Source organism: Melospiza melodia, chromosome 5, assembly GCF_035770615.1.
Source record: "Melospiza melodia melodia isolate bMelMel2 chromosome 5, bMelMel2.pri, whole genome shotgun sequence".
NCBI lineage: Eukaryota > Metazoa > Chordata > Aves > Passeriformes > Passerellidae > Melospiza > Melospiza melodia.
In genome coordinates this window covers 19210786-19237927 of record NC_086198.1, presented here as the reverse complement: position 1 = coordinate 19237927, position 27142 = coordinate 19210786, and positions in this window count along the sequence as shown.

Here is a 27142-nt window from a genome sequence, read left to right as displayed (position 1 = left end):
AAATATAATGTCTTCTTGAAGCATTCGCATTCCTGTTTCATGGTCAGTAAAGCCCCTCACACATCAGTGCCTTTTATTAGGGAAAAATTTATAAAATTCACCCTCTCAGGTTTTTTCCTGCACAGGTTCACAGCTTTAATAGTGTCAGAAATCACTGTAGCAAGGGAAAGAAAGTGCTTTTATTCTGCAAATCACTAAAGCCCCCTTCTGCCTGGGAACAGCATGAACTAGTCTCTTAAATACAGTTCTAAATCCCTTGATCTGCTAGGATTTAGAGAAAGAAAGAGGTGAAGTCAGGCAATGACCAGGGAGCAGAGGAAATGGCCTCAACTGCTCTGAATAAAAGTGCTGGGAAGAGAGTGGTCAAAGGAGGTGATGGCTAAAAGAACTTGCTTTCTAAGGTGATCTCTGATCACTAAGATTTCTATATGTATGCAGTGGAGGGTGGATATATGCAAAAATATTTCCCTGGTTGGGGAAATATTTAATGAAGAGATCTGGTTGGTTTTGGTTAGTTTATTTTTGGCACCTGCATGACTCAATTACAAGATGTGTAACACTTATGATTCAAATTCCTCTTCCACATGCAGCCTCTTGTGTCCATCTCCCATCAATGTAAGAGCAGCCAGGACCAGACCTGTGTTTACGCCTGTCCCCAGAGCTGTGTGATTATTTCTACGCCTTATATAATGGAATTCCAAAAGTTGTGAGTCAAGTAACTCCAGCAGCGTTGGAAATATGGCTCTGAGGGATTTTTATATCAGATTATGATTTACCTTCCTGTTCCAGAATGTGGAATTCCATGCTGCTTTTGTGAGCTGCCTATCTTGTAAAGGTACTTTTGCTATTCTCATGAGGACAAGCTTCCATTGTCTTACTCTGTGGCAGCTTCATTACTCATTTATAAATAGGAACAGATGTTTCACTTTCATGCCAATGAAGAACAGGTGTGGAGAACAAAATTATTTCCTCTTGATTTAGTATAATTTCTCTTTCTTCACACTAGCTTCACTGTGAAGATAATCTGTTCCACTGTTGGTCAGTCACTCAGACTGGAGTGGAAAAGCCAGGCTGTGCTCCTCCCATCCATACTGTCCTGAGGACCACTGGATTTAACTCTCCTTTTCTCTTCTTCTGCTCAGAAGTATGGAACAAATGAGTTTGCAGCTGTATGAAGGTGGCAGTGAGGGGACCTTAATCAAAGTGTCTGGTTATGCAAATTATGTCAAGGTACTGTCCTGTTTTAGACTTGGACTGATAGATTTGCAGTATTTTGCTGGCTCTAAGTACAGGACATTGCTTAAATGGAAACTGTGTATTCATTTTCAGGGGGGCTTCTATACGATGATATTGCAATTAGTCTTCCAGATAAACAGGTTAATAGTTTACTCAGGATTCAGCAGTACATTTTGAAATGTTAGAAATGGTTTTATCGTATTACATCTAGCTGGACTTTATTCTTTCATCAGGAGTGTCTTTAATGGTTGTTAAATTGCACAGAAAGAACATTAGTGTTCTCACGTACGGAAAAGGGAGCTATTATAAAAAATAGACTGATATAAATGCTTATTACCACAAAAAGATTTTGAAAAGTGGCTTTCAGCTAAATAACCTGGAAGCTGTAGGAATGAAGCCCCAAGTTTCAAATGCTATTTTGTTTGGGACATTTCCCAGCACGTGCCTTATAACTCCTGTGGTTTTAGGTACATCCTTCAGTGGTGTTTTTTTTCTTTAAAAAAAAACCCAACAGGACAGGCTCTTAATGCATCTATGTGACCTTTCCTGTAAATTGTGTTCTCATATGAACAGCACAATCATAATGTTTCCCTGGCATCCCATTCTGAATTTAGGTGTTTAAGGGTGCTAATACTTGAGGTGCACTCAGTCTTTCTGGTTCCCAAATGTACTTTTGTATTAATTGATCTATGGTACTTCTTTTTACCTAGCTGTTTTTAGAGCCAGACTCCAACATTTCATTACTACATAACTTGGTCTGTGCCACTTTTTGTGCCTGATACCTGTGCCTGATTCTCTGTAATGAAAAAGGACCTTAGTCTATTATTGTCAAAAACCTCATTTACAAGACTATAAATAGGCACTCAAATTTAGTTGTTCAGGGCCTCAGAACTTATTCTGGTGCTATCTAAGAGAAGTGCTGCACTATCCAGCACAGGATTGTGAGGTTCCATTTCACACTTTGCTGACTCTGCTCGTTGTTCTCACTGCAGTGAGAAATGCACTTATGCAGTTTCTTTCTTACATCATCTGTTTTCCTCAATTCTGTTATGCCATGACTGCCTTTGTTCAATCTCTGAGTCCTGGTCAACAATACACCTTTACAGTACTTATTATCAAAACCTTAATTTTGTCTTATTTTGTGTGTTTTCCAGCAGGCTGTGTTAATGCTTCTTGCATGAGCTTTCAGAAGCGAGTTGTTAGTGGAGATGCTTAGAAGCATTTGTCCATGTCCAGAGCTAAAGTATTGTCTTTAGTGGTGGTTTCTGACTGGTGGGCAGTACAATGATTAAACTCTCATTCATTAGGGAGCCATTAATAGAAAGAGCCTGCAGACTTTTTTTATCAGACAACACATAAGGTAGTACAGCCCTGTCATGAAATGCTGGGTTCCAAACTGGCACAGCATGCTGTTCCTCTGGGTTAGCAAATCAGAAATATTGTAAGTAGATTAATTTTCTACTGGGAGAAGAAGGATTTCAAATCAAGATTCATGTTCAAACTGACCAGCTAATAGGATTCTGAATGCGAGTGTAGCCTGAGCAATGAGCAGAAGGAAAGAGTGCCATTATTTATGGCACTCTTTCCTTCTTTATGGCACAAATTAAATCCAGTGCTCCCATAAAATATTCTCCTGTTATTGCTATGCATGGGTGGAAGACAGATGTTACAAGTCTTCATTTTCCGTGACCAGAAAGTTACTGGATTAGTATTTAACCTCATCCCAATATCCCTCACTGGATAATTCTCTGTCAAAAAGAAGGGTATGAGAGCTCCCATTAATATTATAAACAGAGGACTCAACATCCTTTGAGCCATTTGCAAAATTGGTGCAGCGATGTGACTTTTGAATTACTGTGTCTTTCCATGGTATGTATGTGGCAGCATCACGAGATACCACATTATTACTGGCATCTTACAGCTCAGAATATGAAAGCTTGTGCTTCTATCCAAGGCACATAAAAACAAGCAAGCCAATGAAAACTCCAAATTATTTAGTGTCAGCTGAAGACAAAGCATTAAAATGTTATATTGTACAATAAAACAGAGCATAGCCTTGGAGTTTGACTACACGATAAGTATTCCTGAAAATATTTCTTCATCCAGGAAGCATCTTAGATTTAAGATTGAAATCTCAGTCCCTACTCCATCTCTAATGGAAAGTTTGCAAAACTTTGCGTAGCCACAGAACAGATATTTAGCACACTTCAGGACTAGCAGTTTTTCCTCAAACCCTAATTATTTTCTTTGCTACAGTTTTGGACTTCTTAGGAGGCTGGTTTTGGTCAAGGAAGAAGCCGTCATTCCTCAAAGGGAAAAGCATAGACTTCCTGGTTACAGGACCAAAAGACTTATCATCCCTTGAGGAAAGTCCCCACCCTTAAGAGGGAGATTTCTGAGGGAGCACCAGAATACCACCTGGGTGCTAACAGTGCTGAGGCAGGGATAAGGTCTAGCTGGGAAGTCCGTCCAGAGTTTGAGAGTCCTTGACAGGCACAGGCTATGACAGAGCTTGAAGGGAATAAGGGAAAAGCCCAACATGACCCCAACATGACCCTAAATAGGGCCCCAATAGGTAGGGATGGGGATGGGGATCTGAGGTGAGGCTGGTCAGGGCCTCAAAGGCCAGGCAGTACACTGAGGCCTGACACAGAGGTGACAAAAGGGCTTTTGTTTCTTGCAGAGTATTGAAATGGCTAGTGTGTGTTATAGCATGGCATGGCAATGCAGGTGAGATTCAACTTTTCTAATATTGCTAAATGGTCTTGAATGAGCACTGTATATCTGAGGAGCAATAAAAAGAGAAGCTTTGCTAAAATGCTGATTACTATGATCAGCAGGAATGATTTCAAAACAAGGACAGTAAAAGTGAAGTTGCAAATAGAAATGTGCTTAGCAAGAGATTCCCTTAAGAAACTCAAAGTACCTTTAGCCTGGAAGCACTTGTGAAGATCTAAATTACAGATGAGACACGGACCAAAGATAAGAAAAAGCAAGGATAGTAAAAGACATGATATGAAACTTACTTAGATAACTGTTTGAAAGATATATGATAGTCATAGCATGGTTATTGCATATATGGAACGGCATAGCAAAAGAATTCAACTCCTTACCGATACTGTGACTTGGGAATCAGCACTCCCACTTCAGTGATAACTTGTGGTGAATTGGACACAGCTGCATAGGGATACTCAAACCAGTTCTGAATAATATGATGGTCAGAGTCTGTAGGAATCTATAAAAATCAGAAAGTTTTAAGAAAGTGGTAAAAAAGACAGGCTTCAGACAGCAGACTAGTGAACAGTGCTAAGGCAGCAGAAAAGTTTTCTAAGCTGTAGCGAAGACATAGGAAATAGAACAAAAGAGCTATGTAGATGAGCCTTCTAAGTTGCAACAAGTTTATTTAGTGTATAATTTAGAAGGTTAAATAAGAATACGTCTCTGTTCTTTGTCTTTTATAAACGAGGCATTGTATTAGAGAAAAAACTGCCATTGTTTTAACCACAGCTACGTGTATTTCAGGTGATTAGATAGAACTACTGTCAATATGCTTTTGCTCTGTATGATTATATGAAACTTAGACTGAGACTGTCTTATGTTATGCTGTAATGTTAAGTTTCCTTAGCATTCTGTTTAATCAGTGAGCTGTTCGCATCTTTCCTCTCCATTGTCATAACAATGTCATAAGACAGATGCCAGAAAAATAAAAGCTCTAGACACTGATTTCAGGTGTCCTGTCCTGTTCGAGTTTGTATATAATTTGCTAGTGCCAAAAAGAGTCACCTACCTAATATGCTGTACTAGTTAACCACTGCTGTATATTATTTATTTATATTATTATTAATATTATTATTACAGAATTCATTAAAACATTAATATCGTTCAAATTAACTACTTGATCATGGCATAAAAATGCAGCCAGGATTGAGAGTGTCAGAGTGAGAATAAGAATTCAGAATTCCTTCTTTGTAGCCTTGTGATCTTTGTAAATCTAGAAATCACCATGAAGTGTGCTTTGGCTTTGATTCTGTAGGAAAGTACAAAGAGTTGCAAAAAGTACAGCAGCTGAGAAACTGACTCCCCAGCTTTGGTACCCAGCTCTGCTTTTCCTATCAGTGAAGCTGAAAGAGTGTGTGAGTTCACAGCACAGTTTCTGCTGGGCTGCCGCAGTGGCTGGATTGGCTTACAGGAATAGCTGCTCATCAGGGAGCCTTGGAAGTTGCAAGGATGTTGAAAGCATGTGGAAGACACAGCTACTGCAGAGCTTCTGTGAGTACACCACATAACTAGAGACATCTGTTCTGGGGAGGAAAACCCATTTTAATCTCTAGGGTGTGCTAAGACCTCAGGGCCACAGGAAGAAAAGCTGCACAGGTGCAGTAGGACCTGTTGAATTCCATGTGTGGGGGACACCTTTGGGGGAACTGCACTGCACACACTGTATTAGCAACATGACTTGGAGAAGATGGAATTTTTCAGCTCTTGGTATGTGCAGAATGAAAGGACTACACAGATCATTTCTTTCAAAGGAGCTCTCTGGGGGCTGTGATTCTGACACCCAAATGCAGTAGCTGGGGGAAGAAGAGGAAAACCAATCCTACATGATCCTATTTGACCTCTGCTGCCCGCCTAAGAGTTGAATTCACTGAAAATCTGAGCAGTAGAAGATGAGTGCTGAGTTTGTTTGTGTGGCTGAGAAGGGGCTGAGGAGACTCTTTGCTGGTGCAGGTCACTATCCAAAGGGCAGGATGATCTCTGAAGAGAGCTGAGTGCCACAGAGGTACAGGGCCTTTTTGCTTCCTGCCAACAAAACTCAGCCGCTGATTACTTAGTGCGGCTGTGGAGTAGCACTGAATGTGCTCCTTTGGAAAAGGTAAAACAGGGCCTCCCTCAAGAGATCAGAATAACCCATTGCCCTTGTCTCTATGTTGTGTTCCTCTTGAACACTACCCTTTCTCTTACATTAGACCAGCTGAGGGAAATGTTAACCCTGAATCCAAATGGGTAGCAAGAAAATCTTCAGGAACCAGAACTTTGAATTTGTACAGTTGTTGCCATACTAAAGCTTATTGTTAGATTCTTTAGACACTTATAGCACAATGAATTCAGAGATATTTGCAGATGCAGAAGGGTATTTTCTGGACGGTAGGAGGTTAGATATGTACTCACGGCATCATGTGAATTTTTCTGTACTGTCTAAACCAAGATGTATTGTAGGTTGAAAGGATGCAGTGATGTTTGATTCAGTCAGCATCTGTCCTGTTTCTTCGATATTCTTGTGTTAAAGATCATTATTATTGGTAATACAGATTAGTCTTACAAAATTTAAATGCAGTTATAACAACTTTAACAGAAGTGCAGGAAGTTCATCTTAGGAATAGTCTGTACTATTGTAACACTATGAAATAAAGAGGGAATGGTGAGACCAGATCAGAAATTAGAGATTTCATCTGTAGTGTAATTTGCTGCTGGCATCAGTTGCCAGGGAGATAATCATTAACAGGATGAATGCAGTAAAGATTATATGATTTATATGATATTTTATTGCTCTTTCCCTAGTATGAGAACCTTTGACCAATTTCCCCTGGTGAAAAACAATTAAGATAAAAGAGGATTGCAGAAAACTTTCTGAGGCAAGGGTCTATTTCTTTGTCAATCCACTTTCTTCTTTTCAATCTCTGATTTTGCAGACTAAGGGCTTGCATAAGTTTCATTCACATCACTCATTTTATAGCCACTTTCTTTGTGGTCATGGCCTGGTGTAGAGGCCAGCCTTTTTACCATCAATTGTGGGTTAATCTAAAAACCTGATATCCTGATCACAGTGGTATGAAAGTGTCTGAAAAGGAATTCCAGGTATATTTTGCTTTTGTTTCCACAGACCTCAATGAAAATTATTCTTTTTATGTTCAGAGGGCTTATTAGCACCTCCTAGGCTTCCACATCTTTAGTAGGTATTCCAGATGGACTCATAGTGGTATCTCCCTGAAATAGGCAGCACTGTGACCTTGTTAGGAGAGATCCAGGTTCTTTAAATGGTGCCTATAAAATTGCATATCATTCATAAAAATTAGAATCATGGGGTCTGGGTTGTAAGGGATGTTAAAGATCATATAGTTCCAAGCCCCCTGCCATGGGCAAATAGCATTTCAACAGAACCAGGTTACTCAGTCTCAAGTTCCAGCCTTTTCCTGATATGGAGGATTCCTGAGTCCAAGTTTTCATTCTGAAGAGGAGCCAACAGCTGATGGTGCAATTTTAAAAATTGTCAAAATGCCAGAAATCTTTCATTCTGCCAAGGATTCCTTGTCACAAAGGACTGAGCAGAGTTCTTGTGTATCCCCAGATACTGTCAGTTGAAGACACTGGGTTTCCCAATAGTGCAGAGGCCATGCCCATGCCAGTCTATACCTGGTGGTCACGTAAGATGTGACCTTCTAAAAGAGTTAGGCTAAAGGCTACTGTTACAATAGCAAAAATGTTACAATTCTAACACCGGACTGAGCAGTTTTCATCAGCTTCCATAGTGAAACTTTTATATGGAATTCCCTTGCTGCTAATCTGCAGACATATAAATGAGGTGAGAATTGCCCTGTGAACTCTGAAATGCCCAGTAAAAGAAAAATGCTTTTGTCACAGATAATGCCTCTTCCTTCAGGTCATGTCCCTATAGCAACCTCTGTGGCATACAGCAGTCTGGACATAGTGGCACATTCTGGCAGTCTACATAGCAGTGCCTACTTAGATGTTGGATCTCTTGTGGGTGGACTACACAGCCATACCCCTGGAGGCAGACTAACAAGAATGATTTGTAAGAATTATTGTGACCACAAGTATGTGGGATGGCACTGACCATTCCTTACTGTTAATGCAGAATAGAGCTGCCATAGCCATTTTTTGGTCAGTACACTTTGAATATTATGTATCTCTTATAATAACAAATATTCCCACATGAATATTTCAATAAACTGTTTTCCTTTTGGTATTGTATGACATTTGCATAATTATTACTGAAATTTGTGGCAGATTCAAACTGTCAAGCCTATTTACATTGCAGTGGAAAAGTATTTACTGATCCATACAAATGTTACATTTGCATCTGTAACAGAAAATGCCTACCTCTTCAGTTTGCTAATGAGAAGAATTATACTTCTGGTTAAAACTTTGTCAAAGGCAGTACCAGAATTTTCCATGTCCCATTAATGTATGGGAACACTTTTTTCCCCCTTGGAATTTCAGTTAACTCTGAGAAAATGTTGTTGAGAAAATTGAGTGGTGCCAGAATTTATATGAAGTATTAAACCTCAGGCTTCCGAGCCATAGACTTATAATAGTCATGGTCTTATTTGGCTGGCCAAGTAACAAGTACAGCATTAATACAGGATTTAAAACTAGAGGAACAAAATAAATGGGACACTGTCCTGTTCTTTAAAGAGCTAAACATCTGGGGCCTCAAAAGAAGTGTTTGAGAGAGCAGGTGCTGAGTACCTGACTGAATTTAGTACCGGGACACTCAGCTCTGCATTGCAGTTGTTAAACCCGTGACTGAAAAATGAGATGCAAACCTGCTCAGAGCAGCTCAGGTCCTGTCAGGCATATTAGCTGAGCCTCAACAGAGATCAAATGAAGCAGCATTGGTGCAAAGCTGGCTTTCAGGGACCATAATCTCAAACCTGGAGGAGCATGGTAGAACTGTACCCAAAGGGCTCTTCAGAAGTCTGAAAAAGTCCAGATAGATTTGGTATGATTAGGTTGGAGCTGGCATACCAGCTGTCAGCAGAGAGATTCAGCCTTTGGCTTGTGCTCTTGTGCTAACTGCACATGAGAAGAAATCAGAGGACTTGGTTCCCTATCAGTCCAAAGAGAGAAGCAGTGGGACACTGGCTGCAAATGAGTCCTCCGGTCCTGCTGGATGCAGAACGAAGACGATCCGTTCTGTAATTACAAAACAAAACTGAATTACAAGAATTATCCTGAAGAGGCAAATGTCCAAATATCAGGGTTCAAGTTGCAGCCAACATGGGTCTGGCTTAGAAAAGACTGGTATTTTGGGATACGTTAGGTTCTCTTTGTCTTTGGAAACTTCCAGGTGTACTTGAATTCCAGACTCACCCCTTAAACTAGGAAGGCTAGAGGTTTCCTTGTCATACAACTGAACTTGACATTCCTGTTATCAGGAACTGGTGTGCTAAGTAATGCATCAGTATCTATGAGACTTGAAATAAAGCCAACACCACATCCTTCTGAACTGATAGCCCTGCATAGTCCCAGACTTCATGCTCTGCTGGTTGCTTTTAAATGTTTATATGATGCCTTTAACTGGATGGATCAAAGATAGTTATCAAAATTCCCTACTCAATTAATAAAAAAGGTGTGATATAATCAGAAATACTTGTTTGGTATTAAACTACTTCAGAAATCATTATTGTTTAGGAGTTATGCTCCATTGAGATGTTTGATTATTTCACCTTGGCTCTCCTAACATTTAAGCTTACAACTTACTTATTTTCCTTAGTGGTCTTCAAAGTAAAAAATTACTCAAAATGTCCAAGAAGTAGATAACTAAACTATTATGTCCTTGTAATAAATACATGGAAGGATGAAGCTACTTCTTGGCCCCAGACACTTAAGAAGTTCCTTCCTTTCATGACTCTTATTTTTTACTAAATGCAGCAACATCATGCTAGCCATTCCAGCCAAGTCCAAGTGAAGCATTAGTTCTATATGATAGAACTAATAATAGTTGTATATAATATACATGATATATACTCGAACAGTTCTTTCTGTTACCTGTGAAAAATCCTAAAATTTCATTCTTTTTCTCTTGGCTAATAGGGCTTTTAAGTGCTCTTGTCACTTGCACACTACATCACTATATTTTTATCTTTAAATGGTGCCTATAAAATTGCTTATCATTCATAAAAATTAGAATCATGGGGTCTGGGTTGTAAGGGATGTTAAAGATCATATAGTTCCAAGCCCCCTGCCAGGGCAGATAACGTTTCAGTAGAACCAGTTTACTCAGTCTCAAGTTCCAGCCTTTCCCTGATACAGAGGATTCCTGGGTCCAAGTTTTCATCTCTTTCATGTCCCAGACAAGCATCTTGAGCAGCTGGGACAGATCAGTATTTCTATAGATGTCCAAAGAAGGCTATGTGATAGCTGTGACTTGAACATGAATGAAGAAATACCAATATTTCTGGGGGTTCAACTTATTTTTACAGCAGTGTGCCTTAGGCCTTCAGGAAAGGCTTCTGCCAAAACCTGTCACATAAATAGATTACTTTGTGCCGAGGACATTTACTTCAGATTCTTTAGTCAGTAGCAGGCTCTCCCCTCATGGCACAAAAATTCTGTGAAACTTAAAACTCACAAAAAGAACCTCTGGCTTCTCTGGCCCTCTGGCGTTTGGGCCACCGAAGCAGAATTATAACATCCATAATGCAGCATGCTAAGCTAAGATGAAGAATGAAAGGCATGAAAGGAGAAGAAAGTGTGAGGATGAGCTGTGCACAGTGGGCCCTGATGTGCCCATGAAGGTCAAAAATGGACTCCTTGTGGAGGTGTGCAACTGAGAGTGTGACCTGAGCATGAAGTGGGATAGGGCACTGTCTCAGACGCCTACAGTACCCTTTTCAAAAAGGTGTGGTAACTGCTGTCCAAAACCACACCTTTCAAAAAGATGTGGTAACTGCTGTCCAAAACCAGAAGGAAGCCTCCTATGATTCAGTTGTGCTTTTATTTGTATTAGCAACCAAAGGGCCTGACAGAAGAATTCCAGGTGTTTAGAGCTTTTTCTAGTTATCCTAAAATTTCCTCAATAGCTTTTTATTGTAGGGGTCAAAATCCTTGATTTTCCTTTTTTTTTTTTTTTAACTTGGAAAGATTTTCTTTTGGTTCATTTCCAGGGTCAGTATTAAAGCCACCAAATGCGTAGACCCTAAGCCAGAAGATATGGGAAGCAGCTAACTTCTAAGACGAAGCAAGTGAAAAGCTATTTCATCAAATGTAGGTTCTAGAGAATTAAATGGTTCAGCCATTCTCTGAGAAAGCAAATTTACGGTCAGGTTACAGAACAGGTTTGGTTTAATTAACTGTTGTGATTTTCCCATACCTTTTTGTCACCAAAATCAGACAAAGTTCTCCAATGCCTGTGACATCAAACCAGACATGGTCTGAGCCATCTGAGAGCCGTTGAAGCTCATTAGTGGGACTTTGTGGGGTGCTTATGTTTCCTGGGTCCCGCTTAACCAGAGTGTTACATTCAGCTCTTCAAGAGAAATGCTGAGGGTGTGGTTTTTCTCTCCTTAACTGCCCAAGTGACAGGTGTCTGTAGCTTTGAGGAGCTGACTCACCTGGAAGTAGAAGTGAGTTCAGCTTGAAAATACAGATTTTTGAATTCAAATATCCTCTTCCTCTACTCTTGCAAGACTTTTAAAGAAATAGTTGAATTTTAAGAATAGTTGAATTTGTTCCAATTAGACATCAAGTTTGTATTTGTTCTGGGAAGTCTAAAGGTAGAAAATTATGAAGTGCCCAAATACAGAATATTAGTATGCTTTTAATTTTCCTAGAATGCTGTGTACTTGTTCTAATAAAGATTTGCCAAAACTTGACATTTAAATTCTGTACTCCAGTCATAACTAGCAAACAAAATAAATCTGGAGATACACAATGTTTTGAGTCCCCAAGTTAATGTCGTATGTGTATACTTGTTGCACATTTTCTTTTTTTAAAATAATTTCAGACCTTTCAGTAGTATTTTAACTCATGTTATAAATTTCTACCAAACTTTTCATGGAGAATCCTATAGAAATATATAGGATATGTATATTTGTAACTGCTATAGAATGCTTAAAACAAAATACTTAATTACAAATATTGCAAAAATGTAAACAACTGAAAATAATAAATAATTACTTTAAGTTCTATGATTATTATCTGTCTGTCAATGAAACATTTTATAATCTGCTAGTAAAACAGAGGAATTAAATTTCCCATCAAGGAGTATGTTCCATTAATTCCACACCATTTTTTTTACTTCCACTTAATTTAGCGAATACCATTATTTAATCTTCCCTTCTCAGAGAAGCTTCCCATCTATTCCTAATGCTTCATGGAAACAGTTCAATAAACTGACCTTGCACCTAAAAACTAAAACCAAGATGGTTCAGTCACCTTTTCAACAAGGTAAAAAAATTCTCTTGCCCACTTGTCTGAGCGGGTCAGAGTCCAGCAGCGTGTGAGCCAGAGCACAAATCCCAGGTGATCTTCTCTTGCTGAAGTGCTCCATCACCCTACTAACTGGAAAGTGATTGCTATTTTCATAATCTCACTTCTTACTACTTTTGCTTTTTATATCAGCCCAGGTTGTGGGTAGGAAGTTATTGTGATGATATCGTGCAGGCACAATAGGGATGTGCCAGAATATGATATTTAGGATATAATTCCAGTGCCCTTGACAAATCATTAATTTTAAATGTCAGCAGGAATGTATCTCTGCTGTGAGATGAGGGCCCCCTCTTACATATGTGTTGGACTCATCTTTCTCCACTCCCTGCCTTCTCCAAGCTCAACAGAAAGTCTGTGAATCCCCTTCCCTTCAAATACAAAATGAGATGTAGACCCAGAGGCCAACATTCCCGTATTTCATTTTCCAAAACTTGCAGAGCACAAGAGCCCTGGAGGTGTGTGCTGCTCAAATGCAGAGAGCAGCTTTAAAGTGCCCCCTGAGGTGGAATTCTGCTGGACCACAGCCTGGGGAGCATGCCAAGTGGAACACACTGAACTGGTGTCACCCTGACTGTGCCTATCTGCCTGCTTCCAAGGCTCCAGGAGCCATGGTGTGCAGGGAATGGCAGATCTGCTGCCCTCCTTCCCCTCCTGGCTGTTGGTTCTCCCTTGATTCCTCTGTACATGGTGTCTGGGGAATTCTGCACCTGAACTGCTTTTTTGTTTTTCTCCAGGTGAGGAGTCAAGCTCTTGGCATTAGTAACCTCACAGAGGTCTTTTTCTTACAGAAAAGTAACTCATGGCCACAGAAACCTAAATGATCAAATCTACACTTCTCCCTCAGCAAAGGGGAAGAACAGGGCACAACTCCTTGCCAGCAGAGCCACTCCACAGGGAATGCTGCTGTCAGTGCAGTGTAGACCTGTCCCAGGGCAGCATGGACTGGCGTCAGGAGCCAGAGAAACCCTGAGGAGTGATTAAGATGGTTTTAAAGTGCACATGTCTTTCCCCATGGCCAGGAATCACCCTGGTACAGTCCCAAGCTGACCACATGCTGTGTCCTTGGTTGTTTCTGTCATCCAAGAGCATTTACTCAACATTCTGATGTTTCTGTACCTTTATGTCTGTGGTGGGAAAACCAGGACATCCTACTGTGCTGCCAGTCAGCTGAACATGCAATCCTGGTTGCTCTCAGAGATATGCCTGCTGCTAAGAACTTTCTCCTTGTTTGCAAAGCTAACTTCGTTCAAACTTTCTCTCTCTCAAAGATGTCAAATAAATTCTTGCAGAGCGCCTCTACCAAATCTCTCACTGAAGCTCTGTATTACACGGCAAGTGATTTGTGAGCTCATATCCTTGCTTTATGCAGCTGTCATGGACTCTATTTGACCTGCAAGGGGCAGTATGTGGCTTAAAATGCTTCCTTTTTCTATGGCTCTTTATCATCCAGCTCAGTGACTTTCAGAGGGAAGGATAATTGGAGAGCTGACTGAATTCCCCCGACTAGGAGCTTACTTATACAGTCTGCTTGTCTGAATGGTGTCACACTGGCTCCTATTATTCCTAATACTGCTCAAGCATAGGAAAAGATTTTGAATTCCTTTCTTTTCTCAAGCTTTTAAAGCTGCTTTTTACAGTAGTCAAAAGATTTCTTTCCCTTTCTGTTTTGAAAGCTTATATTCCTATGTGAATTTTAGAATAGCACTGTGTGGCTCATTTCTACATAATGTTTGGGTGTCATCATAAATATACCTAGAGAAATAAGTACATTCAGTCAACAAACAAACTTAACTTGTGCACATGATTTCCTTTGCAAAGCTAGTGTTAGAATTCTCAGCAGGGATAAATTCTGCTAAAGGTTTCCTGAGTTTTATGCCAATAAAGTGGTTTAAGCTTAACCTTTTAAGACGAGAAAAATAGGCTCCTTTGCTTTCTTTTGAGAGACATCAGCCTGATTTGTTTATTTTTAGTTGTCACCTAAACTTGAAAATAACTTCAGTGGCACCTTGCAAACCTCTGTTGTGCAGATGGAGTAAGAAAGCAGAGTTTATACATACTGGGTTTGATTCTGCAGTCTCAGCCATGAGTCAGCCCTCCTGAGGACTGAATGATAATCATAAATGATGCTCTTCTCTCTGATTCCCATCCTCCCTCTGCTTTATGTGTAAAGGTGCTATGCTTCTGCCTTGTCAGCTGCAAGTCTGGTGCTTTTTCACAGCCTTTAAAAATAAATCTTAAAAGAAACTATTCTGTTCTGTTTGGCTATAAAGGACACTGAAAGTTTTGTATATAGCATATTATGCATAAAAATAATTGCTAGATCTGCAATGTACAAGTACTTATTGTTCCCAAGTAAAATCAAGAAATGTCACAACTGAAAAATATTCCTCTGGAAAAAAAAAGTCCTTGCTTTAAAAAGTAGAAGGAAACAGCTATATCAGGGGAAACGCAGAACACAGAGAGGGTTTTGTTTATAAGTCAGCCTTTTTATGGTACTCATCAGAATCCCTTTAGTACCTCATAAATATTAATTAATTTATGCTCATAACTCTTCTATGAAGCATGGAAATATTCTTTGCTTCAGTTTAGAGAAGGGAAAATGGGCCAAGCAACAATAAATGCATTGCCCAACATCATAAGGCTCACCTGTAGTAGAGCAGAATACAAATACAAATGCAAATGCAGGTTTCCAGAGTCTGAGCCACACTTTTAACCTTTGAACAAGCTTTCTCTCAAGGCTAATTTTTGGAGAGAGAAAATATCAGCCCCACTTTCAGGAAAATAAAAATATGGGCACATGGATGAATTGTTTTATCTTGAAGTCTCTTGAGATTTAGAAGCATTTAAATGTAAAGTTTCCAAAGACTGACTTTAGATTCAGCTACGTTCATAAGGTTTCAAGATTCAAAAAAATTAATTGAAATAGTCCATAAACAGTGGGAATTACGGATCAAGAGGGGAAATCATGAGCTCAGCTGTTTTTTGGCTTTTCAAATGTACATGAATATCCTATTTTTAACACCATGGATTTCCCTCTCCTGTCAGTTTCATAATCCTCAGTTTCAGGGATGATGTAAAACACACTCTCCAGTAAGTATGCTGATGGTTTCATTCCCCTGCTAGGGCTGCCTAAACCCCAGTGCTGTGAACTCAGCGAAACCAGCCCTGAAGTCTGGAGATTTTTAGAATTATAAATATTTTTGGTTCAATCTTCTCCAGTAATACCAGGAGTTCTCAAGTAAGAGAAGGCCTGCACCATGCTAGATAGAAAAGAGCTGATGTGAGACAAAGTCATGGATCCTTTTCCTCAGTGCTGTCTGACTGCAATTAGACAATTGTGACATTAGGAAAGGTACAGTGAAGCATCAGGAGTAGCACTGTGACAACTTCAAAGACAGCAGAACATCCCAGAACCTTACTCATCTCACTTAATAGATCATGACTGCATTGCACTGTAAATATTGCTTATGTGTTTTGTTTGTAACCACCTAGGAACAGGATGCAAAGAGTTTGGAAGGAGTTAGGTGTGCATCCATCTGCATGACACTATATCTAGTAACGTGTATCTCAGTATGCCTAAGATGGGAATGCTTTAAAATGAGAATATGTATTTTCTGCCCTGTGCCCTGAGCTCTTCTTCCACTTTTAACTTTTCCTGCCCTTTCCTGGCACAAGAATGTTTCCAACTCTTGGTCTTTTGAAGTTGCCTACTGACTTGAAAGTTTGGTTTGAGATGCTGCTTAGGACTTTTGCACTGGCTACTTTCATCTCAGTGGTTTAATATTGGACATAACAAAGTTTTAGCTTTAAGACTTCTTCTGGACTTGGAATTTAAGTGCATGTGAATCAGAAGTCTCCAGGTTGATATTAGTGGGGAAATTAAGTAGAATGCAAGCTGGAAGAGAACATGTATATCTATGTAAAAGCAGCCAGTGATGTATGGGATGGAAGCAGAGAGGGAGAAAGTTATACCAGAAGAGTTGCATTGTCGCTAACAAAATGCTTCCTGCTGTGAATTGCATGGGATGTGGTGGCTGTCCCTCACTGAGTGCTGCAGGAATTTGCCTGACTGGCCAGTCACAGGGGTCACAGTAATCTCTGCAGCTACATCCAACTGCTTTGTTCTGCTGACCTCTCTGCTCTGCCACTTCAACTGAAACAAGTTTCAATACCAAAATGTTCCTTGCTCTAAACTCTTCTCCCAGGCATGTGTGTGGTGTCACATTGCATAACACAATGTCCAACAGTCCAAACATAAATTGGCCTTGTGTTACCAGGAGTGATGGCAGCCTACAGGTATTTCTCATGTGTGTCTGTGTGTGGCGAGAGAGACTAATAGATTAGGAAGTCTGTTCAAAAAAACCTGTTTGTTCTTTCACAACAGCTCAGTGTAAAGCCACTCAATGTCTGCTTGTTTTGCTTGCTTCTGCACCTACCTCTGCAAAATGATGTTACCTGACAGTCTAGGAGGTAGAAAAGAGACTTTTAAAGTATTTTATTCCTCTATGACATCTGACAAGTCAGACTCCTGCTTTAAGATGAAGTTGAGAGCTCAGCACTCAAGCGGAAACCCTTTTGGAAGCAAAAGGCTCTTTCAGAGGCAAGAGGTCATGTGGCTGATTTCTTGCAGCACCAACTGCTCAAATCTTAAAATAATTAAGTAAGAAGCAGTAGATTTAATCCTACTGTGGTTTGGTTTTTTTCCCCTCTGACCATCTGTGAACAGAAGTGCTTCTTCCTTCAGTGCTGAAACAAGGGAAGATTTACCAGCAGTAGAGACTACAAAAGAAATGGCAAAGGCTTGGGTCCTGCTGGGATGCTCATCACTTCAGGAGAAGCAGAGGTGTCTGAAGAAACACAAGCAGTACCTGTTAGCTTGTGCTCTCTCTTTCATAAAAGAGGCAACCTGTTTTGCTTCTTCTCCGAAGGGGAATAAGAAAAGACCCACAATGTTCTGCAGCTGTGGGGAAGGTGGGAGGGTAAGGAAAGACATCTTGTCTTAGAGAAGGATGATCACAGGCACGTTGAACTGTCAGGTCTAACATTTCAGGGTGTAAGCAGCCTGGAAGAATAAATGTGTCATAAGGACATTTAAAAATGCAAGCACAAAGTGGAAATAAAAAAATAAAAACTAGGTGAATAATAAGGGGAAATTATGTCGAATAATAGGGGGAAATTATATCAAATAATATGGAACTTAGCAGTAAAATGAATGGTGGAAAGAGGTAATTACTGAAAGACATGCAAATAAGCAAGAAAGAAGAGATTCAAGATAAGCCTTGAAAGAAGATTAGGAACAGAAAGTCAGTGTCTCCCACAAATATTTTTGGAAGCTTTTTTTCCTTAATTCAGTTCCATATGCTAAGACCTGATCCCATCTTTAGAGTTGATGGCTTATGCCTTTTTATCAAGCATGTTTTCTCAGCTGTGCTAACAAGTTTTTGAGCAGGAATGCAGCACTGTGTTTAAGATGGAAAATAGAAAAGCCTACTTTAAGACTTTTAAGCTTCCTGAAACTCCTGCTTTTTGAAAAGCCATTTGTTCCCAGATACAATCTCTTGAAGAATAAACTAAGGCCAACTGCTTGCTGCTCCTCACTGTTTTTATAGTCAGGAGTTGTGTATGGGCCTATTTGCTGAGAAGTGTTAACTGTTGCTCAGACTCTTTTTTGGCAAAAATAGGATTTCTTGCAATTTGTGCATTAGCACTTCTATGCCAAAAGCATAAATAAAAAACAGGTAATACATAAACTCTCTATGTTTGAAAGCAATAATCTTAGACTCTGCTTTAAAGCTGCTCTGAGAACCTATTACAGCAAAGCAGATTTCTCCAAATTGGTACCTCTCTCACCACAGGTAATATTCTTTAAGAGGATCTTCAGCAAGTTATTCCCAGTGCATTTGCAAAAGAGAATTTGCAGTTCGTATCCACTGCTGTTCAGAGAACTTTTGGGGCATGAGGTGTACAGGATAAGCAGCATTAGCTGTCACCAGAAAACCGACTACAAGAAACCCAAGACTTCAGCTTCATCACAGATGTAGATGTGGGTATTTTTGCAAGTGATAGGATGGATATTGCATCACTGCAGCGAGCTCTGTTCCCAGTTAGCAGGTGTTGAAGCTGACAGTGGGTGCCTTGCTCGCTCCCATGCTCGGGGAGCAGGAGCTCGGCCAGCTGCACTCCCCTGCCAGCTCCCCAGATCGCAGCCTGCAGGGACTGGAGGGATGGCACAACACAGGAAACTCATTTACAAATGCCTGAATTGCAGCTGCCTGGCTGAGGAATCAAGAACTTCTCAAGATATTTCAGGGTCTTTTCAGAGCTGGGGACTCAGACAACCTTTACAAGTACAAGGGAAGCACTTTAAATGCAACCTACTAAAATGAGCTGCAACTAGGGCTGACACCAGATTTCCAGGAAGTCAATGGTACCTTCTAATTCAGGATATTTTATGGTTCTAAAATACATGTTTATACAGCAGCATATCTGCTGTTAATTTTGCACATGCTGATGTATTCTTCTCTGATTTTTCCTTTCTTATTATGAGCTCACAGCCATTTCTCCTTCATATTGAGACAGCTTCAATGAACACAGATAATTCTGTCTGTGCTCCTCAGCAAGCAAAGGCCTCTTTCATAGACTCATGAAATATTATAGAATATCCTGAGGTGGAAGAGTCATCAAGTCAGCTCCTAGCTCTGTGCAGACAACCCCAAAAATCCCATCACCGTTTCCAAAAGCTTCTTGAACTCTGTCAGGTTCAGTGCTGTGACCACTTCCCTGGGGAACCTGTTCCAGTGCCCAGTTCCCCTCTGGGTGAAGAGCTTTTGCCTAATCTCCAACTTAAGCCTCTGCTGACATGATTTCAGGCCATTCCCTTGGGTCCTGTCACTGGTCACCAGAGAGAAGAGATCAGTGTCTGTCTCTTCAGTAGCTCCCAGAATATTCTCTGGGATATAATTCTCTGGGGTATGATTTTACCAGTCATTGAAATGAGACTGACAGGCCTGTAGTTTCCAGGCCATCCCTTCTGGACTTCTTGAAAATTGGGAAAATGCTTGCTAGGTTCCAGTCCACTGGGACATGTCCAGATTCCCAAGACTTCAAAAATCGAGAGAGCTCTTGTGATGACATCAGCCTGCTCTTTGCAGACCCTTAGATGAATCTGATCAGGCCCCGCAGACTTACAGAGAGGCAACTGGAGTGGCAAACCCCACACAAGTTTGGGATTGACTAGGAGTTTATAATTTCACATTGTATTTCTTTCTCTATCATTTCTAAGTTCAGTGGGATGTATTTCAGAAGAGGATAGCTCTCACAGCTGCAGCCTGCAATCTGACTCCATGAAAAGCTTTGGTATCAAATCTGATCTCAGTGAACTATGAGCAACCTGAGTACCTGAGTTACTGGGTAACTTTGGCTCTGAAAGTGCAGAGTGGGATTATTGGCTGGTTGGATATAAGCTTATGAGTTTTCAAAGAAGCAGATGGAAATGTGATGTAAAGAAAAAGACAAAAAGTCTGGCAAGTCAGCTATTTTGCTGTGTTTAGGGTTAAATCCTCCCGTCCTTGCTTCTGCTGAATAGCATTTATTAGCTTCCTTAATATGCCACCAGGAGTATTTAGGTAATGGGAGAAAATAAAGATGTCAAAATCCCTTCTCTACATTGTCTTGCACCAGGGGTGCTTGTTCAGCACCAAAGGTGAGAGCAAGTTATAAAACCTTGTGTCCCTTCTGATGCTGGGAACCATGAGACAAATGTGGCTTCAGACTGACCTATGGTCAGGGCATGGCACACTGTGCAGGGCATGGACACCTGCAAGTTTTGATAGGACTTTCTTAGAAGTAAAATAAGCTGCTTCCTTTCAAGATAAAGACAAGGACATGTTGAGGCATCATGACTGGTTCAAGGTGATAGTGATCATAAAGATTTTCCATTATGATTAATCAGTTGAGCTTAGGTTCAGGGGACATGTAGAGCACAGCACAATCCAGAAGGCCAAGAAATAAGTGTGGCACAGCTCAGCATGTGCCTGTGCCTGCTCTGGGCAACCAGTGCATAGATCACAAGCTCCTCGGAATACAGTAGTCTAGTTGGAATAACTGCATGTGCTCTATAGTCTTAAAGTGGATGTGAGATGTCCTAGAAGGAGAACACATAGATTTCTGAGCAAAATTGTAAATGGCTTAGTTTTCATGGCCGATTTTTCCTGAGGGAAATTTATGAGTAGTACCAACTTTTCCAGTGCTTTCTGTGTGGAAGTGCTTCTATCACAGTAATTAAAAGGCCTGTAATTGCATGGGGAGGGGCATTTACACTAGCTGTGTGTTGCTGAGAAGTCACAAACAGGAACAGGACTCAGGCAGCTGTGCTGGTAATTCCCAAAAGAAACTACATGATTTCCATCTTCTCTGCATTGCTTAACCCTAGCAGAGCAGAAACTGCTTTCAGGGATGAGAGGACTGTTTTCCCTGTTCACTTCAGTGATCTAAATCAGTATGGACACTGCCAAGGAACAACGCTCAATTGGTGCCAAATCTCGGCTGTGATAAACAGACCTCAGCCCACTTGGAAAGCTCCACAGCCTGCCACTTCCAGGCTTGCAGATGCCCGGGATGAACTGTCTGGTCTGGCAATGCCTCCTTTCTCCCACTTTTGCTAGTGTGTAGTGCTCTCTTCACACCCTGAAGGGGCCCTTCCCTTCCCCTCCCTCCCTTCCCTGAAGGGAGCAGCTGCTCCCAGGAGGGCAATGCTTTCCCTTTGCTGCTTTCCTGAGCCACAGAGGATGTCCCTTTGTAGCCCAAGCCACACGAGACCAAACTAGACCAAACTTAAATACTGGCAGTGTCTAATAGAGGCTTCAAGTTCTGACCATTTCAGCCAAAAGTATCAAACAAAAAATGTTATAGATGTCTTTTTTGTCTCTTTTCCTCTGCTGTGCAAGCCCATGTCATAAGTTTGGGCTGTGCAGAAGCAGGTGGTAAAATTCCTATTGATTTCAAGAGAGCCTAGGTTTTACTTCAGAAATAAACTGCAGAGCTGTGCAATAAATTAATTCAGCATCCCAGATGCAAACTCATACATTTTACTGTTTAAATTGTGCACTCTGAGTGTATAGTGGGGCTATGGGAGCATAAATTATTCCAGTGTTTGCTAGGTGTTATTGAAAATCAGATGCCAGCCTTAATCTGCCTAAACTCCCAAAATAGTGACACATAATTCAACTACAAATTGTGTGCAAAAATGGAAGAAGCTTCAGTCAAATACGTGCCTGGGGGCTCAGTAATGGATACCACGTTACACTTGCCAGTTCATTGCTGTCTGTGCTTTCCTCATGCATCCATCCTTGACTTACATTTTTACCTAATGGTAGGCCCATTCCTTTCTTCCCAAAATACTGAGAAGGGAACTGAAATGAAAAATTAAAATAATTGTCTAATTTTTACCAGCAGAAGGTTCTTTGGCATAGATTTACAGTGAAGCAGGCATTATTGACAGCTTTATCAAGTTTCCCATATGGACAGTTTATGCTGATTGCCAGGCAGTTACAAATAATTGAAGTTAAAGATCTCTGTAGCTTGTCTGACAAGGCTGAAACAAGAAACATGTATATGTTTGATTTTGGGAAGTTTATCATTTATGGTGCTGCTGGTGTGCTTCTTCAAGGAACTAGCAAGTTGTCTTCTATTACCAAACAGCAGAGACTAATTTGGCACTGCCAGAAATGATCACAAAGTGACTTTCATAAAAGATCAGAGAGTGCAGCTTGAAGAAAGCTGGTAACATCAGGCAAAATGGAGCAAACCCTTCTGTTCAGTATGTGTTGAGCAAGAGTCCATTTCACCTGTCTTTGCTGGTATCATTTTCAATATGCAATAAAAACAGTTGTAATGAAAGAGAAGCTTGCCAGCCTGACAGCTACACATCTTTTTTTACGGTGAAGATGTCTGTGGCAGTAAAAATCTGTTTAATAAAGTCTCAGAATATGTGTAATTACAGGGTACTATGTGATAAAGATGAAGTTAGGCATGAAATAAGTGGTATTTTAGATGCTTGCAGTAGTTGTTAGATACCTTGAAAACAATCTTAGCTCACATTGGTAATGTATGAACAAAATGGACTTTCCTTGATGACAAAAATTGTCAAAATTACCAATGATCAAATCCAACACGCAGAATCACCACAGTCATTATTCCTGAATTTTTGTGTGTATGACAAGATTTGCATTGTATATTCTGTATGTTTGGACTACTAAGGCAGTCAATAGGGGCAGGACCAAGAATCTACTGATAACTGATGTGTGTTGTAATTATGCTGGGTCTGGTTTGTGTCTAGTGATAAGATTCCTGTGTTTATATAATTTAGACACCTGAAAAGAAAAATGGGCATTTGGAACCTCAAGAACCGAGGGAGTTTCTCTTTCTGCTGATTCACGGAAAATAATAGGGCTGCAGGGTGAGAGGTTATCTAGTCCATCCTCCTAAATCAATGTAAGCCCAGTGCCTTTTGTGCAGCCTCTGAGGAACCAGGAGTAGATGAAGAGTATTTACATATTCCGAGGCTACTCTCGTGCCCATTCTTCAGTGCTCTTTTTTTAGGTTGCTGCGGTCTTTTCTACACCAGTGCTCCTGACCTTTTCTTCTTCCTCCACAAGGTTTATTAGGGGAGAAAGAAAACTCCAGATGCACCTACTGTTCTTGAAAAAAAAGAACTGACAGATGATCTTTTCAGTGAAAATGAACACAGAATTTTGGGTTTATTCACCTTCAGTCAATAGGTTTGCCCACACATCAGAGTGGTGCATTTATGGAATGTCACAACTTGTTGCCTTTGTTAGAGGCCTTTAGGATTAGCTGGTTTTCTGCAAGGAATAAGAACTTTTTATCTTCATTGACCTATAAGCAGTCAGTGAAGCTCAGGCTTATGCTTCACTAGGACATTTTAATGAGAGTCCCTACTATAAAAGTCCACCTCCCAGTCATACGACTATGGTGCATTTGCTGACTTCGGGAATATTCTATCTGAAAGAAAATCTCTGAAGTATTTATGGTTGCTGTTTAACTTCAGGAAGATGTAGAACAATGTGCAGGTCAGGTATAGAAAAATATGATGGGATATTCTTCTGCATTTTTATCTGGCTAGGGACACGTTACCTTTTGTTTGTTCTGTTTGTCCTGATAGAAACACTGAAAATCATGAAACTGAGAAAAATATTATCTCATTTGCCAGGTTTCTGTTTCCCTTCTCAACCCCTTACAATTGAGCTGATGTAATTATGAAGTTAAAATTACCTCTGAGTTTTGATACTGCTCAGTTCTTTGCTTCATCTTACAAAAAATGTTTGAGTTTAATGCACGTGTTATGGATGTATGGTACCTCCAGTAGGAATTGCTTCAACTAGGGCTATGTAGGATTTACTTTGAACAGGAAATTCTAGGAGATTCTATGCAATCTAAGACTAGGTGTACTAAATAATAGTTATATTTCCTTTATGCCTATAGTCAGGATCTCCCCTTCTCCTTGCAAACCTTGTCCTGGAGCATTTATTCCACTAAATTTTGACCATGACTTACTGAAACCAGTGAAAAGTTTTTTCAGTGACACAGCAGGGATGTGGTACAATTGTCTTTAAATTACTCTTGTTTTGTGTCTCCTTGTTGTTGTGCTTAGCATTCTCAATGTCACCTCCTAAACTTACACAGAGTTCTCTTTTGGCAATAGAAGTACTGGCTGGCTTCCACTAGGATTCCCAGGGCTGAATTTGGCCCATAACCTCAGAGTGCTCTCTGAGTGAGTGTGATTTCCTTCTGAAAACTTTGATTGTCCTAAAAATATCATTCGAATATCTAAAAACCTACTTGTCAGATTCTTAGAAGATGAGTAGTGGTGTAGATCTCCAGAGTTCATCCACTGGCTGCTGCCAGAGCTCAACACCCAAACACCCTGAATAGCAGAACTAGATTGATGTTTGTATATGGAACTAGTGAACATTTATAGCACCACCACATAAAATATCACACTGCGTCTTTTCCTCTTCCTCACAAGTACAAATAGTTTAGAATATCTTAAAAGTCATTAAAGAGGCAGAGAACTAACAGACCTAGCTTTAATTTAAAAATAATGGTCATTTTAAAAAAGTTCCCCTTGCAAATCTATTAGATCAAATCCTCCAGTCTCACACTTCTGCATCCTAACATTTCATCTTAGTGTCATCACTTTCCACATAAATAGCAACAACCAAGTGTGTAATAGTTATGAGGAATTTCTCCCTTTCTAACTCTGAATTTTACTTGCGAGGAGCTGGAATTAAATTCTCATCCACCAAGTGTTCTGTCTTTCAAAATAACTAAGTTTTCATTTACCCACAGATTAAATCCATGAGTGTATCATCCTCAGGACAGATAAGGCTTTGATGTCAAAGAATTAAATCATTAATCTCTCTTGCAAAGTCAGTGTGAATTTTCAGAACTCTTTGAGGTTTTCCTATTTTTTATCAATTTATGTCCACATTTTACATTTCATGCATCCTCTTTTTTCTCTTCCCTGAAACTTTGTACATCTTTGTCTGCTGATTGTAATTTCTTCCTTGTCTTTTCTTCATTTTTTGCTTCTTTGAGGAAATCAATTCTTAAATTTTTAATTAATTATCCTAGCACTGTCTTTATATTGGGCATGACCTTTGAGATTTTAGAGTTTTGGCAGATTTAATTGGTCAAGTAACACCCTCCTCCTGTTTACTGAATTCCTCTCCTTGCTGTAGAATCCCATTTGTTACATCTGGGTGACACAGTTCTCTCAGCTGCAAACCATGTCAGAAGAGCTTTTTCTTTCTTATCACTCTCTCCTTTCTTTCAAAGAAAAAAAAAATATATTAATTAGTTTTTAAATCACAAGTTTGAGTATCTCTGTGTAGTCTCATTCTTATCTCTCAGTTCTTTACACTGAGGCTGTCCTCAATTAGTTTTTGATGGCTATTTATATCACTCTGGAATGTTCATCTCCAATTATAAATCTGTACAAAAGGCCAAGTCTGAATTTACACCGAGCATACTTCACCAGTTCTCATCATATAAGTGACTGAAATGTGATCATAGAAACTAAGAGACACTTGTGAAGACAATTTAAGGTTCTCTTGAAGTTACTGAGGCTCTATTAAAGTGATGAAATCAGGAGTTGATGCCAGAATGGGAATTTTACATTAGATTTGGTATCCTAGCTGTCAGACTGTGAATTTTTATATTATAGAGAATAGAAATAAAAACAGATCTCCCAACACCATTGCAACTAGTTTACACAAAGATTTTTGTTCCTCTATACAGATATAAATTTTAATATTTGTCTTGGGATTGTTTTTTTTTTTCTTGCTGCCTAAGCTTGAAAAAGCCCTCACCTGTCTCTTTTGTCCCAGCTGAGTATCCATTAACTTCAGGTGAATTTCATATAGTCAGTCTTTCTCACAAAACATTTATTTTTAATTATAAATCTTGTTTTTAAATACAGTACAAGGGAATTGCATACTACATTTAATGTAGTAAGCTTCTGGGTAAAAGGTATATGCAATCAATAGATTGAACACAAATGAAATCTAGGTAAAGATACATGGGGATATTTTTCTACTGTTATCCTTTCTTTCTCTTTCCTTCTTTCTCTCTGTCACCTTCTAACTTCTTCTCCAAATATATTGCAAGCCAGACTAAAAGATCCCAGTCAATGCCTCAGTAAGTGCCTTATGTCTGAATAAGTTAAAGTTGGATAAGTTTGCGTTTTAAAGTTTATGAAGTACCTTACTTTGTCTGTATGCTGTTTTAAAATTTGCCTAGTACACTGTTGTACCTTAATGTTCTAAAGTTTGCAAGTAAAAGTTTGTCACTGAAGCTTCTGAGAATATTGTTGTTTCTCCCACACACCACCCAGAGAGAATCAAACAACCTTGCCCTAAACCCACTGAGCAGACCTGAGCATAACAAGGTGTTCAAACTCTGTCATTCACCATATGATCCACCCACAGATGCTTTTTTCCTGCTCTTTTAATGGATTGGAATATATTTTTCAGTCAGATTCTATTATGGAGGCTGATTTCAGGATTTCTACAGCAATCTAGAAATATCTACTGCACTGATTTTTAGCTAGAAAGCTGCTTATTTCTGAATCATTATTTTGCTTGGACACTCTATAGAGCTGTATCTCTCATCTGTGTCAAGACCAGGGGTGAAATATCTATGCGAAAGCAGTGCCTCCAGCACTAAGTCCATTTTATCCATTCTTTTGCCTCTTTGAGACCTGTGTGCTTCCTTAATTAGTCTCAGGGTGAGGAAATTAGTCTAACTGAAGCTGTAGTAACTGGAAAGCCCCAACCAGTGGGTGATTTTAGTGCCTAATGTCATTGGGATTACACCAGTGATGAATTTAATGCAAGTTTAACAAACACAGTCCAACTATAAAAATGTCTTGTATAAAGCTGAAAATCTCTTCACCCAGTTCATTAAACAACCTCCATATTGGAGAGTGACACTTTCCCCCCATTTGTAAACATTTGCTTCTTGCTTTAAAATTCCCAGTTATAATGCATCCAATCATAGATCTTATCTACAGTCCAGGGTGAACTGTACAATAACACCCTTTAAACATTGCAGTGTCTTCCATCTAAGCACTGCTCTCTGGAGTGGTTCTATT